At 37.2% G+C, this 19445-nt stretch overlaps 1 pseudogene; it reads right to left on the reverse strand.

The window, feature by feature from the left end:
* Positions 1-4091, reverse strand: LOC123818704 (annotated as a pseudogene).
* Positions 4092-19445: the final 15354 nt, after the last annotated feature.

Consider the following 19445-nt stretch of genomic DNA (forward strand, 5'->3'; position numbering starts at 1 on the left):
TCATGAGTGCAGGGGCCGCCATTTGTCCAGGGGGCATGATTAGAGATGTATTTGACCCCAGAACCATCTGGGATGAGCGGATTTTCAGCCAAGTTCAAACTCATACTCATTACGCTCACTAAAGCCCCACTTTTTTGATACATGAATCTTCTGGCACCAAGGAACTTGAACTTGGTGCTGCTTGTAGCCTCAGTCACGAGCTCCTTGTTCTGCCGCTTGATGCTCATGAACAAGACAACTTGGCCAATGTGGCCCCTGGCCCCTGTGCCCTGGGGCTCTCCAAAGGCAACCGCACCCCTGTCTGGAGCCTGTCAGCCCCTGCACCGGACAACATCTTGTTGATGCAGTGGACGTGGAAGGGGTGGCGCTGTATCAGATGTGAAAGCTCTCTTTGCCACAGCTTTTCACCCTGTCCTGCAGGCACAAACACAGGCGGCCTCTAGGGCTTTGGAGGAGAGCTGCTCACATTCATCTGACACCATGTGGCCACAGAGTGGGAACTGACCACTTTTGCCTCTTCCATCCCGGGTCAAAGATGCAGATCTTGGCATCAGTCTCCGAAGAAGCGAGACTCGGAGTAAGGCTGGTAACGCCGGGCAGGATGGCCGCCCACGGCTAGACCGGGCTGTTAAGCAGCCTGCTAAAGGGAAAGACTATAAGAAAACTTTTATGTGTAAAAGAATAGTACAATCCTCTACCTAGATTCAGTAATCTTTAATATTTTCCAATTTTCTTGGATCTCTTTCTCACATTTATGTTCAACCATTTGAAAGTAAGTTATAGACCTGTCATTGCAAAATCATTCAGTATGCGTCCCCTAAGAATAAAGACAATCTCCTACATAACCACAATGTCATTATCATGCTTAAGTAGTAATAATTCCATAACATTGCATAATGTCTGTTTTATATTCAAATTTCTCTACTCATTCCCAGAAAGACGTTTATAACCATTTGTGTTTTTTTCCCTTGCCTAAACTCAATCCAATCTAATTTATGTTCGCATTGCCTTTCCTGTTATATCTCTTCCCTCTCTTCATTTAAAACAGTTCCTTCTTTTTTTTTTCCCCTTGACATTTTACTTATGATTAGTTAGGACAGTTGTCGGGTAGACTATTTCATAATCTGGATTTGCTTAATTGTTTCTTCTTAAGTCATTACCATGATTCTCTGGGACTTGTATTTTTGTAAACTAGGGTCTAAAACAGTGCTGTTCAACAAAAATGTAGTAATTTGGGCCACATATGCAATTTTAAATATTGTAATAGCAGTTTCAAAAAATAAGAAAATACAATGAAATTATTCTAATAAGGTCTTTTATTAATCCCAGTATATCCAAAACACATCCTTTCATCCCGTAACCAATATAAAGAAAAGTGTTAATACATTTTACTTTCTTTATTTAAAGTACTATTTCTATGAAATCAAATCTGGTGTGTATACTTATAACACATATTAATTTTGACTAGCCACAATTCATGTTGAATAGTCACACGTGTCTGATGTCTAACATTGTATAGTGCAATGTTAGAGTTGTAGCACATTGTATAGGTCTTTTTTAAAGGATTTTATTCATTAATTTTTAGAGGGGAAGGGAAGGAGAAAGAGAACAGAAACGTTGCCTCTCATATGCCCCCTACTGGGGACCTGTCAAACCAGCTACCCTCTAGTTCTCAGGCTGGCACTCAATCCACTGAGCCACACCAGCCAGGGCTAGTGTCTTGATTAAAGCTAAACTGTCTGGGCAATAACATTTCATAGGTGAGGTGTGCTTTTCATAGCCAATTTTATCAGGATACCCAAACCCATCAGATTATTTCACTATTTATGGTGTCACTTTGTCACTTATGGTCATTTTATGCAGGAAATAACTAGAATCCTTTCCATTTTCAAGAACTTTTCCTCCTTTCAATTAGTAAATGATCTGTGGGAAGTTGTATTGGCTCTATTAGAAATTTCAATTACTTGATAAAATGGCACCAAATGATTCTAATAGCCATTGTTGATCTTTGACCTGAATTGATAATTATATAATATACTGCAAAATAGGGGTTTTCTAATACTATTATCTTTTCTTCTTTCATTACACATCGGTTTTTAATAGAAAAGAGCTTCTCTTCCTCTTTCTTTTATTTACTATCATTTTTAAAAAATCTTAATCATACTTTTCAATTCTAATGCTCCTTCACAGTCTCAGATGAGGGTTCCTTTTTAGAGTACCTTGTTCTTGTTTCTTGAACATAGACTTTCATCAAATTCTTCTGAGTGTAATTATTTGGTTTAATTTTGAATCCACATTGTGGAGATAGCTGGGCCCCAAGATGGAAGTGGCCAGGATCCGGATTCAGACCTTAGAGGAGTCCCAGACTCTGATCAGGAGTATCCAGTAAGAAATGAAACTGAAGGCCTGGCTAAGTAGCTCAGTTGGTTAGAGCATGGTCCTGTTATACCAAAGCTGCAGGTTCAATCCCTGGTAAGGGCACATACAAGAATCAACCAGTGAATGCACAAATAAGTGGAACAACAAATCAACATCTTGCCCTCCCCTCTCTCTCTCATATCAATAAATACAGGTAAAAAAATAAATAATAAATGAACTTGAAATAAGAAGACTGGAATTTCAGGGTTCTCTCACATTTTGGCTAGCAAAAACTAAAGTCACATATGGTCCTTCCTATTCCTAAACTTGGGAGTCTGGATTCTTCTAGGTTCAACCTTAATCTCCCCGTATCCTAAACTATAGTCTTCTCTTTCTTGTGGCCATTGCCCCAATTTCTTCCACTGTAAGATAGGTTTTTGAAGGAATTAAAACAACACACAATTCTATCTGGAAAAATAAATATATATACATATACACACACTACCTGAAAATATTAGATTTAGAAATTGATTTTAGAAAGGAGTTGATTTACATCGGTATAATACAGCATCACCTGTGCTGTTTCCACACAGAATAGTCTCCAGTCATCTGACTATTTCCTCCTTAAGAGGATAAACTTAGCAAACATCTTATTTTCTCTGTCACTTTGCAGGTAGAATGCATGGTTAAGAGTAAACATGTCATCTCTCAGGGCTCTGTGATGACTTCTTGCTTGCTTTCCCCAGCTATCTTGAGTACCAGTTCCCCAGGATAAGAGTGATACACCTGTTGTTTAAAAGAGGGAAATCTCCTCAGACACAATATCTGAACATAAAGACAGTTTTCTTTACTGTTCAGCAGAAATTGAACACCTTTTAAAAGAAAGAAGTCACCTTGTAATTGAACAAATGAATTCAATGCTAGGTAAGTTTCTGTTTGCAAAGCCACTTGAAGACAGAGAGAGAATCTCTTCTGCCATTTTAGTCTCTAGGGCTTTTGTGCAGTGTTGGAAAGACTACATATAATCACTGCTAATATATGGGAAAACAAATGCAATAAAGCAGAGTCATAAAAACAAGGCAAAACAAAAAACTAAACAGAAAGCTCTCGCAAAGCTGCGAAGTACCTGAGAGGGCTCTGGCTTCCCCCCAAAAGGGCTTCCTACCTCAGCCCTGCCTGCCACGGGTCCACCAGTCCTAAATGAGTAATATTGCATGGTGTAGACTGGGAACCTGGTATACCAACAGCTGAGGCCTACAACCAGCCTGGAATTCACCAGCAGACCGCAGTGGCAGGGTGAGATCTGAGTATTACCTTCCTGGAGCCCTTGCCTCCCCCAGTGTTTCCACTTCTGCCTCCCCAGTCCTGTCGTCCTTCTGATTTTCCCCTCAGTTTCCCTCAGGTTCCAACACCTGTGCAGGGCCCCAGACTGCTTGGCAGGTACCCTGAAACACCTGCCTTCTGATGTATTGGAGTGTCTTCTTGTCTCTACTCCTTGTTTGGAATCAGCCTTTAATTATGGAGCAACAGAGGAGACAAATACTGTCAATAGCCTGATTCTGAGCTTCATTATGGTGCAGGGACTCCAACCCCCAACTGCAGACCTGTGGGATTCCGCATCCTATGTGTTTTGATTCGGGTGTGAATTCACCGATTTGACTTGCATGATAATATTTGTAATGCTTGCCTTCATCCTTGTTGTCCATGCCCACTTCAGCTCTTTCTGGGAACATTCCTACAACAAGGTTAAATTTTGGGGACTGCAAAGATCAGCTTCTGTTAAAAAAATATTTAATTTTAAATTTATTGTTAAGTGTTTAATTACAGTTTACATTACTACTACTTTGTATTATTTTAGGTGTATAGCATGGTGTTAGTCAATCGCATACCTTGTTACAAAGTGCTACTCCTAATATTTCCAATGCCCATCTGACACCATGCATAGTTAGTACTATATTATTGACTATACTTCCTATGCTGTGCATTACAACACTGACTATTTTGAAACTAGCAATTTGTAGAGCTTAATTCCCTCACCTTTTCCACTCAGCCCCCCAGCCCCCTTCCCTCTGGCAGCTTTTGCCTGCTGTCTTCTGGCCCCGCTGCTGGTCTGCACACTCTCAGCCTCCCCCCATTCTTTTTCCTCCTTACTTCTTCTCTCCGTCCTTTCATAAATATAGAAAAAAAAAACAAAAACCTATTAGGGCTGCATTGGTTTTCAAATGAATCTGATGACATTCTCATCTGGCTTCTAACTTTATTGCACCAATAGTTTTCAGAGCGTTTGCTCTTTAATTCAGTTATTTTTGTTTAATTCTATCACTTAAAGTTAATTTCCTGTCCTTTAAACAAATAAGCTGAGAAGAACACAGTGAATTAGAGACAGCTTACTCATGATCTGAGGAGCTGGTATCAGCTTCTGCTATTAGTTTGCTGGGGTTTCAGCACCAAATCAAGACATATGTGACATTGTACACAGTAGCCAGCAGGTCCATGTGCCACATGTGTTTCTCTTGCAACATAGAATTATGTATTTAATATTATACAACTCAGCTTCCTACAGTGAAACAAATACATGCACTGATCGGGTTTCTAGCATTCTATTAACCTTTTATGAGGTCTAAATCACCCAGCATGAAAATGGTTTACTGTTCTCTGAAAATCTTTTTAAAGACTTGGAAAAACAATCTAAGAAATTATATATGTTTGGAAAATATATGTACATTTTATTTAAAATATGCTTTATTACTAAAACTTTGTATTTTATGAGATTCATAGAGGTATCGACAATTATCAAATCATTTCTTGCACTGGCTGGTGTGGCTTAGTGGATTGAGCACAGGTTTCAGAACCAAAGGGTCACTGGTTCTATTCCCAGTAAGGGTATGTGCCTGGGTTGCAGGCCAGGGGCCAGGTTCTCCAGGGCATGTGAGAGGCAACCACCCATTAACGATTCTCTCACACAGGAATGTTTCTCTCCCTCTCTTCCTCCCTCCTTTCTTCTGTCTCTAAAAATAAATAAATAAAATCTTTTAAAAAATCTTAAAAAGGAAAGACATTAGAGTAAAACAAATACTCTTTAAAAATGGATTACATACACTGAGTATTTAATTACACAGATTTTTCTGTTTTTCAATTTCAATTTTGTTGATTTTGTTTCAGTAGTATTTTTATTTCTTTATATTTTAAAATGTTATCAGTATAACTTATATTCACTGTTTTCAGTTCTGATAGTCTGTTAGTAAAGGCTGCACTGTCTTCATTTACTGTTTTGTTTCTTAGTTTATATAACCTATTGAAATTCAAACCTCTAATATAATTCTTTCAGTGGCCTAGAAATAGTATTTTTCCTTATAACTTGAGAGAGTGTGTCATAACATTTTAATGAGTCCAGGTCAGTAACATGATTATTTAATTTAATATTGTACAAAACAAAATGTTACCTATTCTCATTAGTGAGTAAATTCCACCTTTAATTTAATCTTACTTTTAATACAGGAATACCTCGGAGATACGTGCGATTAGCTCCAGACCACTGCAATGAAGTCAATATTGATAAAGTGAGTCCTACAAATTGTCTGGTTTCCCAGTGCATATAAATGTTATGTTTACACTAAACTGTAGTCTGTTAAATATGCAATAAAATTTTATCTAAAAAAATCAATGTACATACCTTAATTAAAAATATTAAAACTTTAGATCAGCAATGAGGCTGTTTGTTTGTTTTATCATTTGTGTGTTTGCTGGAGTAGCACTTCCAATCTCCTTCAAGAATTTTCCTTTGCATTCTTAACTTGATGGACCGATACAGTGGATGTAGCTTTCTGCCTGTCTCGGCTCTCCACATGCCTTTCTCACTAAGCTTAATAACTTCTAGCTTTTGATTTGAAGTGGGCGACTTGTCATGCTTTCGCTTGAACATTTAGAAGCCAGGCAGGTTATCAATTGGCCGAATTTCAATACCGTTGTGTCTCAGGGAATAGGGAGGCCAGAGGAGAGGGACACAGGGAGAGATAAGGAAGAAGGGCTGTTTGGTGGAGCAGTCAGAACACACACAATGTTTACAAACAGTAACAATTACAGTAGTAACAGCAAAGATGACTCATCACAGATCACCATCACAAATATAATGATGAAAAATTTAAAATATTGTGAGAATACCAAAAGGTGACACAGACATGAAGAGAGTAAATACTGTTGGAAAAAATGGTGCTGATAGACTGGCTTGATGCAGGGTTACCACAAACCTTCCAACTGAGTTCCAGAAGCTTGGATTTGAGAGCTAAGACCTCAAAATCTGTGAAGTATTAGATGTGATCTGCAGTGTAATTATTTGAAAGTTTAGACCAGCTTCCAGAACTCAAATAGACACTTCTCCAAAGAGGACATTAAGATGACCAATAGATGCATGTAAAAATGCTCAACATCATTGATCACTACAGAAATGCAAATTAAAACCACAATTATCACCTCACACATGTCAGAATGGCCATCATTAATAAATCAACAAACCACAAACGTTGGCAAGGATGTGGAGAAGGGGGAACCCTTGAACACTGTTGGTGGGAATGCAGACTGGTACAGCTACTATTGAAAGCAGTATGGAGTTACCTCAAAACTTAAAAATGGAACTGCCTTATGACCCAACAATTTCACTTCTGGAGATATATCTGAAAAAAAAATTAATTTGAAGAGATATATTCACCCCTATGTTCATGGCAGCATTATTAACAATAGCCGAATTATGGAAGCAGCCCAAGCACCCATCAATAGATGAGTGGATAAAAATGTGTTAGTATATATATACAATGGAATATTAGCAATAAAAAAGAATGGAATCCTACTGTTTGTGACAACATGAATGGTCCTAGAGGGTATTATGCTAAATGAAATAAAGCAGACAGAGAAATACAAATGCCATATCACTTTAATTATATGTGGAATCTAAAAAACAAAGCAATAATAAAAAAAACAGAAACAGAATCATATATATGGAGAACAAATTGATGGTTGCCAAAGAGGAGCAGTGTTGGGCGACTAGGTGAGAAAGGTAAAGGGATTAAGTACAAATTGGAAGTTACAAAATAATCACAGGGATGCAAAGTACAGCAACGGGAATATACTCAATAATATTGTGATAACTGTGCATGGTGATAGATGGGCACTTGAATTATCATGGGGCTCACTCTGTAAATTATATCATTGTCTAATCACTATGCTGTACACCTGAAACTACTATAAAATATTGAATGTCAACCATAATTAAAAATAAAAATTTAAAAGCGTATGCCAGCTTTGAGTGATCAATCATCGCCTCTCCCCAGTGCCAGTGCCTGGGAATAAAGGCTCTTTCACTATGTGAGTGGATACTACTCACTTCCACGTGGCCAAGGAATGATGTGGTTTGTCTTCCGCATCTTTGTCCTGCAATGATTTTTCTTTCATGATAGCCTACTCACCCTGAAAGTATAGCGGAGTTGAGGCCTTTGAATCTAAATCTTAGTTTCTCTGAACTACCTTCTCTGGACAATTCCCTCTTTTAAACAATGCAGAAAGTTTATAAAACCACTGTCTACCTAGAGGGACAGAAGGGATATGAAAGGTACAGGGGCCCAACATATGTCTCTGTGCCCTTGAAGTGATGGCACAATTCACCCAACACTTTCAGTTGAGCAAGTTAATTATGTTTGATTCACTCTTAGTCTTCTGATACCCACTGTTGTGATGGATAGACACATAATTGGAGGACAGATAGAACTCCAGTTTGTTAATTAAAATTATCTCTGCATTTTCTCACTTAGGAATGTATTTTTAGGTGTTTACTTAATCCATTCAAAGTTCAAATCTCTATCAGAGCGGATTCTTTCCTATCCTAAGGTTGTTATCCCCCCGCACCTCTCCCCGCTGCAAGGCCATTGTACCTTTCTTCATTTTCCTAACTCCTTCATGGCAAGGAACTCTCAACTCAGGCATCTCTTCATCCAGGAAGCCTTCAGCTTTCTCCCAGTAAGAGAAAACAGGTGGTCCCTGTTTTCCATGTACCACCAGCCTCACCAGTTTCTTCAGTCACGTGCTCTTCTCATTGTGTCATCTTCTGTTTCATTGAATGCCTTCTTTGCATATTAACCAATACATAATATTTATTTCTTTTGACTCAATAGATCAATTTCTCAAAGGCGAAGAGAGTGGGCTGCATTTTCTTTTTTTCCTTCTGGATGATCTCTCTCTCCTGGTTCAGTCCAGGAAACCTAATGGGTACTTAGTAATTATGTTCTTGACAAATGATGTTGTAAATAATGTAAACACTCCCAAATATTCTCATAACAAGCTTGAATACTTACTCATGTTAGACAGTAGGACAAAGGATTAAGAGCTGGTCATGCTTATATATTATTTTTCTGACCTCTGTCCTTCTTAAGAGTTTCACCCATTTCCAACCTCTCCTCAAAAACCTTAATAATTACTCACTGATTTTATTCCAAATATTTCTTTCCATGATTCTGTAGAGAAGGATAAAATAATAAGGTCCTACCATGATAAGGTTGATAGAACTGGAGATTTTCTGAGTAGCAGCACTGCAAACTCTTCCTTTTCCCATTTTCAACCTGAAATGAACTCTATTTCCCTATTTTCAACGCAAGGAATCTCTTCCAGGCAAATCATTGGAAAGATCAAGACATACTTTCAGAAGGCCTGTTAAAATGTAGTTATAGTTGTGCTGATTCCTAGCAAAATTATCCAGTCAGTACTGGTTTTTTGAAAGTATATGTGAATCAAAGTGATAGAACTTAGGTGGGTTGAAAGTAGTTAATTCAAAGTCACTTTTTGTATTTCAAATAAGCTGCCCTTCGTGGTCATATTTTGATCTCTATTATCTAACTAAAATTTTTAAATGAACATAATGGTAAATCTTTCTTTATGCTCTACCCCTTTCTATAAGGGTTATGGGGTCAGGGACAAGTAGAACTTAGAGCTCGCTAATGTTATGAATGGCAGGCAGCATAGAAAAGCCATCCTCTGTTAAGTCCCAGCAGTGTCTTGTCATTGAAACCTTTCTAATGTTACTTCCCATTCCCGTAACCTTGGAAAAAATGATTCACTGTTGAACATAATAGAAATCACCATTGAATGACTACTGTGTGCTATGTACTCCACAAAGTACTTTACAGATACCATTCCTCATATATGCCTTTTCATGCCTGTAGGAGCTTTTGCAGATGAGCAGCAGCATTTTGAGAGGATAAATGCCATGACAAATTTATACCACCTGTTGGTGGCAGAACAGAAATCAAAATTATTTCACTCTCACTTCAAAGTTCAGGCTATTTCTCTAAGACAGACTTTCTTCTAAATGTGTAGAAATCATTTCAATATATTATCCTTATTAGTTTAATGTTAGTTCCTCATTAAATTTTTAATTTCCTAAGTAGTTATCTCACTAAATAAAAGTATTTGAAACTCCCAATATTATGTCTAAGATGTATATTTATTACTTGAAGAAGTTTGTCAAGTGAAAACAGTATCATAAACCAAAATACTGCATAAAAGACAAGCTCACAGTTCTGAACACAGTTACTTAAACACATTTTTGTGCCCTAGTTCCCATTTTTACATACATTTTAATGACCTCTTTTTTCTTTCTCGATACATTTTCATTTTGTCTAATCAAATATGGTATCCTGTGATGAGATAGCATAAGTTAATTAAAAAGGTGTTGAAGTTTTTACTATATTTTGGTTAATGACTGAATTCTGCAAATATTTAACCTTAGTGATATTTCCACTTCACTTCTGTGGCTTTCATTCATATAATTTATTGTAATTTTACCAGTCCTATCTTCTGTGGTAGTCAACTTAATTGTATGAGTCTTGATTTTTGTTGTTTAGTAGCTTTTTGTTTATTCAGAAAGAAAAGTTTTCCAACCGCACACAGGAGGGGTGCCAGTAGAGGGAGGTGTCTGTCCATCCAGCCCTGGTCCCCAGCCCATGTGTTTTTGACAGCAATAAGGGCTGCAGGGTAATGGCCCCCCAAATAAAAGTAGTGTATGTGTGTGTTTGGGAAAGAGAGGAGTGTGGAAGCAGTGGGGAGTTAGGTGAGGGGGAGGAAAGAAGAGGTCAGTGCCGGAAACATTGCAGGTGGGAAGCCATTTCATGACATTTCTTGTAGATCATACCACCGTGGACACCTTGTTTGCCCATCAGCAAGATGAGGGTCCCAGAAGACATGTGATGGCGATGTTGAAGGCTGCAGTGGGGAGGGCAGGGATGGAGAGCTGGGGGCACGTGCTCAGTGCCTCAGCCTAGACCACAGCTCTGATAGCTGAGTCCTGATTTCTAGGTGTAAAAGTAATTCTAATATTCCTAGAAGTTGAGAGAATACCTCTGTATGAGAAAGTAAGAATCGTTAGTAATATTTATGTTTTTAAAATAATATACATATCAGTTGATAATCTGTTAGCATATAAAACTTGGTAATTTCAGATATCTAAACTTTACTTGCCTTAGGCTTTTTTCAGGTGTGAAACATTTCAATTCAAAAGAATATATTTTTGGAAATGATTCATTATTATTCTAGAAAATAAAGACGATATTTCTTATATTTAAAGGAGAAAATTCCAAACTACTCTCGCCTTGAATATTTTTTTAAAGAAATGATGTTTAGTGCCTTTGACAAATAGTCACTGGCAGACAGCCTTATTTTCTTGTCTTTTTTAAAAAATGCAAATGTTAGAATTCTTAACTTTCTAGGATTCTGTCCATCATTATAATGAGGGTGTCAATGCATCTTTTCTAGACTACAAAACCTCAAATTACTTCCTGTGTCTTATTCACTGATAGAGCCTGATCTCTACTCTCTAGAGAAAATGCTGAATTTTAGAATCAGAATGAAACAGCAACATTAGAAGAAAGCAAAGAACTGATATAAAATTGCATTACAATGGGTATTAATCGCTCCAGGACACTGAAAATGGAAGAACTGTAATGTTTCTTCATTTTTGCCAAACAAATCAAACCTAGTTAAGGATGCCCATTTGCAGAGGTCAGCGCAAAGCTCTGTGACATACATGTCTGCATACACTACACACAGCAGGTTATACCTCAATTTGCAGCTACAATTATCTGAGAAAATTGGAGGTAGTGTGTAGGCTGAGGTGGGAAGATGCCTCTGGTAAACCATTGTTGTGGACATTCCTTTTTATTGATTTTGTTCATGTTTACCCGAGGATATGTTTATTGATTTTAGAGAGACAGGAAGGGAAGAGAGAGAAACACCCATTGGTTGCTTTCTCTATGTGCACCCTGACCGGGAAATCAAACGACAACCCAGGCACGTGCTCTGACCCAAAATCGAACCTGTAGCCTTTCACCATACAAGAGGTTGCTCCTACCAACTGAGCCACCCGGACAGGCCTGGTCTGGAGGTTCTTGAGTTTCCATGTAAAATATATATCCTACAGCAATGCTCCTCATAGTTGATGTAAAAACACTTTGAAGCCAGCATTTTAAGGAAATAGTGGAGACTACTAAATAAGCAATTATCAAGAATTTGGAGAAAAAAATGTCAGAGTAAAATCATACATATATGGTACCATATAATTAATAAATACTTTAAGAATACCTATTGATTTTATTCCTGAGAGGGGCTCCTGGGATAACTATGAATTATGGCTCAGTTAGTCTCATTTGCATACTTATTTTCACTTAATAGACCACAATAAAAGATAATATTAGAGGAGTTTTTTGGAATTATATACATATTTAAAGAAAGATAATAAAACTTCTATAAAGGAAGGTCACCTTAAGAATTGAAGGGGTTTCAAGGCGTGGGTCACCGGCCAGCAGTGATCACGGAACGCTGCGGATGGCTTGACGAAATGCCAGAAAAAACGTGCACAGAAACAGACTAGTTTCTGTGGGGAAGTAGGGACGGAATGGCCACCCCCTCTAGTGGGGAGCGCACCAATTTACCGTCCAAACCTGCTTTTATTGGGCTCGTTTTGCATAATAATTCAGGTAAAGTACAGTACTCATTATGAGGAAGTAAGGAACAATAGATAACAAGGAACTCTGAGGGTCTATTTTGAGTCAGGGTCAAAGAACTGTAAGACTTTGAGAAACAAACTAACTTCCTCCTTGGACCTCTCTCATTCAACTGAGAGAATTCTAAACAAAGAAGGTTTCACAGTAATTTACTTGTTCTTTCTTAGGCCTGATCACCCGGGGAATCTCCCCTTTTCAGCACAGAGCTGCACCACCCTGTTATTGTTTCAGGCTTAGGTGGAGCAAGGGAACTAAGGCAACCAAGAGATAAGGAGATTTTCTCTCAGACGATGAGAACTCAGGCTATGTCAAAACCGAGGAGCGAGGGTCCATCACCCCCTTTTGCTGTAGCCCCCAAAATCCTTCTTTTGGGGCCTCCCACGTGATCGTGCCTGTCTTAGATCGTTCCCCCCTTGGGGATTCTTACCCGTCTTTGGCTACCCGACCAAGCTTTGGGGTTCAGTTATGAATGAAGCAGCAAAAGCAATGCTCCTGCCAGGGAGATAAGCTTTTGTCTTCTTGCTGGCTTAGGGTTCCAAGGGCATTCCCTTAGCCTTAGCCTAGGAGGGGATTACAGCTTCTGATACCAGGCAGGGCGGTTCCCAACAGGGGTTTATTTTGTTGTGTATTTAGTTTTTATTTCCTAGAAATGAAAAATTAGACTAACAACACTCAAAAAATGTTGGAGACATTAAACACATTGTTTAAAAAATAAAGGATTATGAGAAACATAGAAACAATAGATTATAAATAAAAACTGAGTTGGAGTCAGTGAACATTGATTATAAACAGAAGAAAAGCTGTGAGTGAAAGGATTACTAAAAATTGCTTATGAGAGCATAATAATTAACTATTGTACTTTAAAACAGTTTCTGAGATACCATCTCACATCTGTCAGAATGGCTATCATCATCAAATCAACAAATTCTGGCAAGGATGTGGAGAAAGGGGAACCTTTTTGCACTGTTGCTGGGAAAGCAGACTGGTGCAGCCACTGTGAAGAGCTGTAGGGGGATATGTCAAAAAATAAAAAATGGATCTGCCTTTTGACCCAGTGATTTCTCTTCTGGGAATAGATCTGAAGGAACCCAAAACATGGATTTGAAAGAACATAGGCAGCCCTATGTTCGTTGCAGCATTATATATAATCTCCAAGATATGGAAGCAGCCCAAGTGTCCATCAGTAAATGAGCGGATAAAACAACTATGGGACATTTACACAATGGAATACTACTTGGCTAAAAAGAAGAAGAAAATTTTACCCTTTACAACAGTATGCATGGACCTGGAGAACATTAAGCTAAGTGAAATAAGCCAGTCAGAGAAAGACAAATACCATATGATTTCACTCCTATGTGGAATCTAATGAACAGTCTATCCAATCTATGGTCAATGGATAATGCCATATGTAGCCGTAAATCTTTGACCACAGGACTATAATTTCTGGTACTTGAATTATGCTTTAAATACACCTGCGGCCCTTTTTGAATGTTCAGATAGTATTCCCCACTGGAAACTTAATGAATCGGAATATCTTGGGTTATGACCTAGGTTTCTGTATTTTATAAAGTCATCCACATAAGTCATATTCTAATTATTTAAACCAATAGTTAAGACATGAACTATTATTCTGTTGCTTACCAATTTGAAAAGACAGAACAATTGGAAATCATCGTTAATGTCTAGACCTGTGAGGCGGTTTCCAAAATCTCGATTTTCTTACTTGTGGGGAAAGAACATCACAGTTAACATCTTTGCCCTCTTCTCCTTCATCCTTATGTGAGCAAAAAAATCAGTAGACTGATGAAAACCAGGGCCAGCCTCTTTTGTGTATATGCTTTCAATCTTTAAATACTCAGCATTACCACAGACTAGTTTTCAACACACATTTTGTAAAGAATGAGTACATTTACGAGTGACATGTATGAGCTAAGTAACTATTGGGCCCTTGCATAGGTTACACCTTTAATTCATTTCAATAATCCTTAAAGGTATGTGATATGTATATACAGATTAGCATAAGGACAATGAGGACCCAAGTTTAAGTTGTCTCAAGTCCCACAGCCAGTTAGCACAATCTTCCGCAGCAAGGCTTCAAGAAAGTAATCTGTCCCCTCGTCACAAAAGTTTGAGGTGTCATGAAGTATAAAGTTAAAAACTGCCACTATGTGAGTAGTTTTTTTTTAAATAGAGTTCTTTAGAGATATAAAAGTCAAAAAGGGATGTTACAAAATTCATAATTCAAAAATATTATGAGAGGTTGGACATGAAAGGTTTTAGCAATCTGAGAACATTTGAAGAGGCTATCCCCAGAAACTCACAAAAGATACTTTTTTAGAACAAATAAAAGACACCTCCATTTTACAGAGTTAGTTGCAAAACTGTGAAACTTAAAACCAAAAATGTTCCATATTGAATATATTTATAAAACTATATAATTGCCATAGGTGGCAAATTCATAACAAGTTGAAGGGAAACTAGAACTTGAAGGCCGATATGCTCCCAACTGTGACTTTTATTAATGAGTTATCTCAATATTTTCAGTGGAGTCCAAGTTCTTTGAAGTTTCCACTACTCCGTCTCCTATCTGCTCAAGTTTTTAAAAACGGGGTTTAATCCTGGCTGCTGTTCAGCTGGCAAAGTAACCAATGATGTTTCCATGAGTAAAACACTTGTAACACTTATGTTGATTGGAAAATACACTTAAAAATCATCACCAAATTATTAATAAGATTGTATTAATAAATTAACAGAATCCACATTTTACTAGGCTTTAAAAAACAGGACAATGCATATTTTTTATTTTACACTTAGTTTCATGATAGTAGGTTAGGGTTTTAACCAGTGATTCTTGACCAGGGTGACTTTTTTCCCCAGGGGGCATTTGGTAAGATCTGGAGGGACATGTGTGATTGTGATAACTGGGACAGGGGGTGTGACTATCAGTTAGTGGATAGAGGCTAGGGGTCCTGTTAAATATCCTACAATGCAGGTGACAGCACCCACCATGAAGAATCGTTCTACACAGTGGTAGACAGGATTCTAAGATAAATCTGAAGATTTATCACCCCCTCCCAGAGTACACACTCTGTGTAATCCCCAAACATTGAATATGATGAGACTTCACACTGTGATTACGGTTCTGTAGCACAGTTAACTCCAAGACAGGGAGATACTCAAGGAGGCTAAACCTATAAGCCCTTTTAAAGCAGAGAGTTTTCTCCTAATGGTCACAGAAGAGGAAGTCAAAACAACTTGGAGGGTGAGAAGGATTCGACAGAAGTAAAGGAAGTTCTTTGTTGTCCAGATTTAGATGCCCGAGGTCAAGGATCTGAGAGCAACACTTTGGGGCCAAGAACAGTTTCTGTGCGACATCAATGAGAAAATGGGGATTTACCCTCAGGAGCACAGGGAACTGAATTCTTCTCATGACAGGAACGAGCTTGGAAGAGGATCTGAGCCTCTAGATGAGAACTCAGCCACACTATTGGCCTTCTGACCTACAGAACAGCACGGTAATAAACAGGTGTTGTTATAAGTCACCAGATTTGTCATTTGCAATGTAGCAATAGTAAACAAATACAGGCCCAACATATCAACAGTGCCAAGGTGCAGAAACCATAGTTTAAGCATTCTAGTGTAGCACTAAAGGGGTGATACTAGGTTTGATTTCAAAGAAACAGTGAACAAAAAATTTCCTCGGAGGAAATAATTTATTTAACTCCAATCAATTAAAGATGTTTCTTTACTATGAAACATTTTGGAAAGTTTAAGATCTTGATTATATCATGGAGCTACAGGAGAATAGGTAATTCTGCAGTAATTCCAAAGAGTGTTTTAACAAACAGCTATTGTTTTTTGAAAAATGGACAGATATCTTTTGTTCCTAAGGTTTCTTAGGATTGAGTTTAGCAAAATGTACAAATTAGTTAACTTAAAAAAAAAAATCAGTGTCACAGATCATCTTCCTAATTTCAAACAAAATAAAATATATTAAAATATGGATTATCCTTCATAATTTAGACTGTCTAGTTTAGCAGTGATTCTTCTTGAGCATTTATTATTGTAGAGATGTTGGGAAAATGTGTAAAGCATCTGCCACTTTCAATTTGCAAAGAGTCTACATGTATCTTAATTATTTGTGAGGGGAGGAGCTAGTGTTGAGGGACATGCATATTAGATGTTGAGTGAGGTTCTACTTTTACTAGTTCTGCTATTATCTTTCTTCCAAGGCCTTTTTCTGGTCCTTTACATGGCATTGTCACAGACCTGGATAAAAATTTATTCTCTGCTTTGTAGTAACTCTTTCACAGATTACCACTTTGTCTATAATTCCAGAATATGGAGATTTAGGAGCAGTGATATGTAGTACAGTGATTATTTGTATCCACTTGAGAATACAGGGAACAGCTTCAAAATATAGGATAGATCCATTAGTTTAGAAAGCACTATTATTCTATGCATTGCTTGCTGATGATTAATCTTGATATGATATGTGGAGCCTGCTGCCCAAGTGCTGATTTATGCCTACTAAACTGAGGATAGCTGCCTTCCATCTGGCATGAAAGTGGTTTCATAACATAGACCCAACTGGCCTTTACAACCTCATCGTGCATTACCACCCTACGCAGGTGGTATACTCTAGAGAAACTAAATTTCATTTTTCACTTTTGATGTATTCATTTAAACAGTTTTATTTACTCTTTCCTCTGCCCAGAATACTTTTGATTGAGAGTATATTACAGATTGAATTGCAATAACAAACAGCCCCAAATCTAAGTGACATAACCCAACAAAAATTTATTTCTTTTTAAAAATTGTTTTATTTATTGATTTTTAGAGGAAGTATGTGTGCAGGGGCAGAAGGAGAGAGAGAGATACTGGTCCACTTATTTATGCATTCATTGGTTCATTCTTGTATGTGCCCTGACTGGGGACTGAACCCACAACCTTGGCATATCATTGGCAGTGCTCCAACCAACTGTGCTACCTGGCCAGGGCTTTATTTCTTGCTCTTATGAAAATATGTATGTAGAGGGTATGTGGGAGGGAAATTTAGGTGGAGGAATACTTTGTTCCTCAGCGTCTCTCAGAATCTCAGATTGATGCAGACCCTGCAAGTTATTAAATTTCTTTACAGTTTCTCATTAATGAAATGGGAGTTAGAATGTCTACCTTTGCAAGGCTGTCATGAGGATAACATAGATAAAAGCAGTTTTCTGATGTCCCAGAAAAAATGTTCACTCCCTTTCTCCTTCTCCCTCTTCCTCTTTCTCCCCCCATCTAAAAACACTTTTATAACAAACATATTCCACCTTTCATTTTGCCTTGTACTATAATTACTATTTTGCTTGCTAGATTTTAAATGTCGGAAGTTACAGTATGTGCCTTTTTTCATTCTTTTGTTTTCGTAGGCACCTCAGCATCTAACACAGTTTTCAGTAGGCGTTTAAAAACACTGGTTGAAGAACTCATGATTTTCTAATACAGGAATAGCTTTCTAAGAGTTTTCTGTAATCCTGGCTCTGTATTTAACCTGAAATTGAGATAAAAATAAAACATTAAGCATTTAAAAAAATACACTTTATTGATTATGCTATTACAGTTGTCCCATGCTTTTCCCCCCTCTGCCCTATAACCCTCTCTCCTTCCAGAACTCCCCCACTTTCCTTCATGTCCATGGGCTGTACATATAAATTCTTTGGCTTCTCCATTTCCTATACTATTCTTAACCACTCCCTGTCTATTTTGTACTTACCATTTATGCTTCTTATTCCCTGTACCTTTTCCCCCATTCTCTGCCTTCCCCCTCCCCGCTGATAATCCTCCATATGATCCTCATGTCTGTGATTCTGTTCCTGTTCTAGTTGTTTGTTTAGTTTGTTTTTGTTTTTGTTTTTAGTTTAGTTGCTGATAGTTGTGAGTTTGTTTTCATTTTACTGTTCATAGTTTTGATCTTCTTTTTCTTAAATAAGTCCCTTTAACATTTCATATAATAAAGGCTTGGTGATGATGAATTCCTTTAACTTGAGCTTATCTGGGAAGCACTTTATCTGCCTTTGCATCCTACATGATAGCTTTCTGGATAGAGTATTCTTCGATGTAGGTCCTTGACTTTCATGACTAGTCATATGAAGTAAAAATGCATAACTAGTTTTAGCTTTAACTTTTTCCACTGCAAACCTAGATTTTTTTTAAACTAAAGTTTATGGATTAAACTTTTTAAAAATAAGCATGGGACCTGGCATACAATAATTGCTTAATACATAATCATGAATGAAGTCTGATCTACTTGCAGAGAAACTATATGAGTTCAGAGATATTAATTATACATCTGTAAAAACAAGTCAGTATTGGTTTTGTAAAGAGTTGTCCTAAGAATATCAGGTGAGAAATATTTCAGAATCTTAAAACTGAAGTACTTAAGCTATATATATTTTAAGGAAATCTAGTAGTTTTTGAATTTTTATATTTTTCTTAGAATTTAACAGTTGCCTAGACATAGGAGGAGGGGAGAAGAAATGCTAGAAAGTCATTCTTCTACAAATGTTATTTTTACTATTTGCATTGTTTCTTGAAGTGTCGGGTTGTGAAAATATAAAAAGTGTTTACCCATTCTGATACTGTTGCCTCACTTGTAACATTAAAAAAAATCAAATTCAATAAATTAATTAAATGAAAGTATAAATTATGTTACCATACAACTTTTTTCTACAGATGAGTCTTTAGTAATTGTCATGTATAGATTTGGATTAATACTGGTAAATTTTCCCTTAAATAAAAAAGAATATGCCAATGAGATTATTTTGTCTTGGAAAAACAATTAAAAATCTCAACTATATGGGTAACTATATGTTTATGTATATATGTGTTTACACACACACCTTAACCTCTGAAAAAGTGCCTGGGAGAAAACTTGTACTTACTAAATACATTCAAGAACATTTTAGGATGAGATATATGTTTTGAGAAAACATTTGTATCTAAAATAAGCATTTCACTTATAAATCCCTTGCTTCTTGATATTCTAGGTGTTAACCAATTTTT

This window comes from Phyllostomus hastatus, unplaced genomic scaffold, assembly GCF_019186645.2.
Source record: "Phyllostomus hastatus isolate PE091 unplaced genomic scaffold, TTU_PhHast_1.1 phas_contig_29, whole genome shotgun sequence".
Taxonomy (NCBI): domain Eukaryota; kingdom Metazoa; phylum Chordata; class Mammalia; order Chiroptera; family Phyllostomidae; genus Phyllostomus; species Phyllostomus hastatus.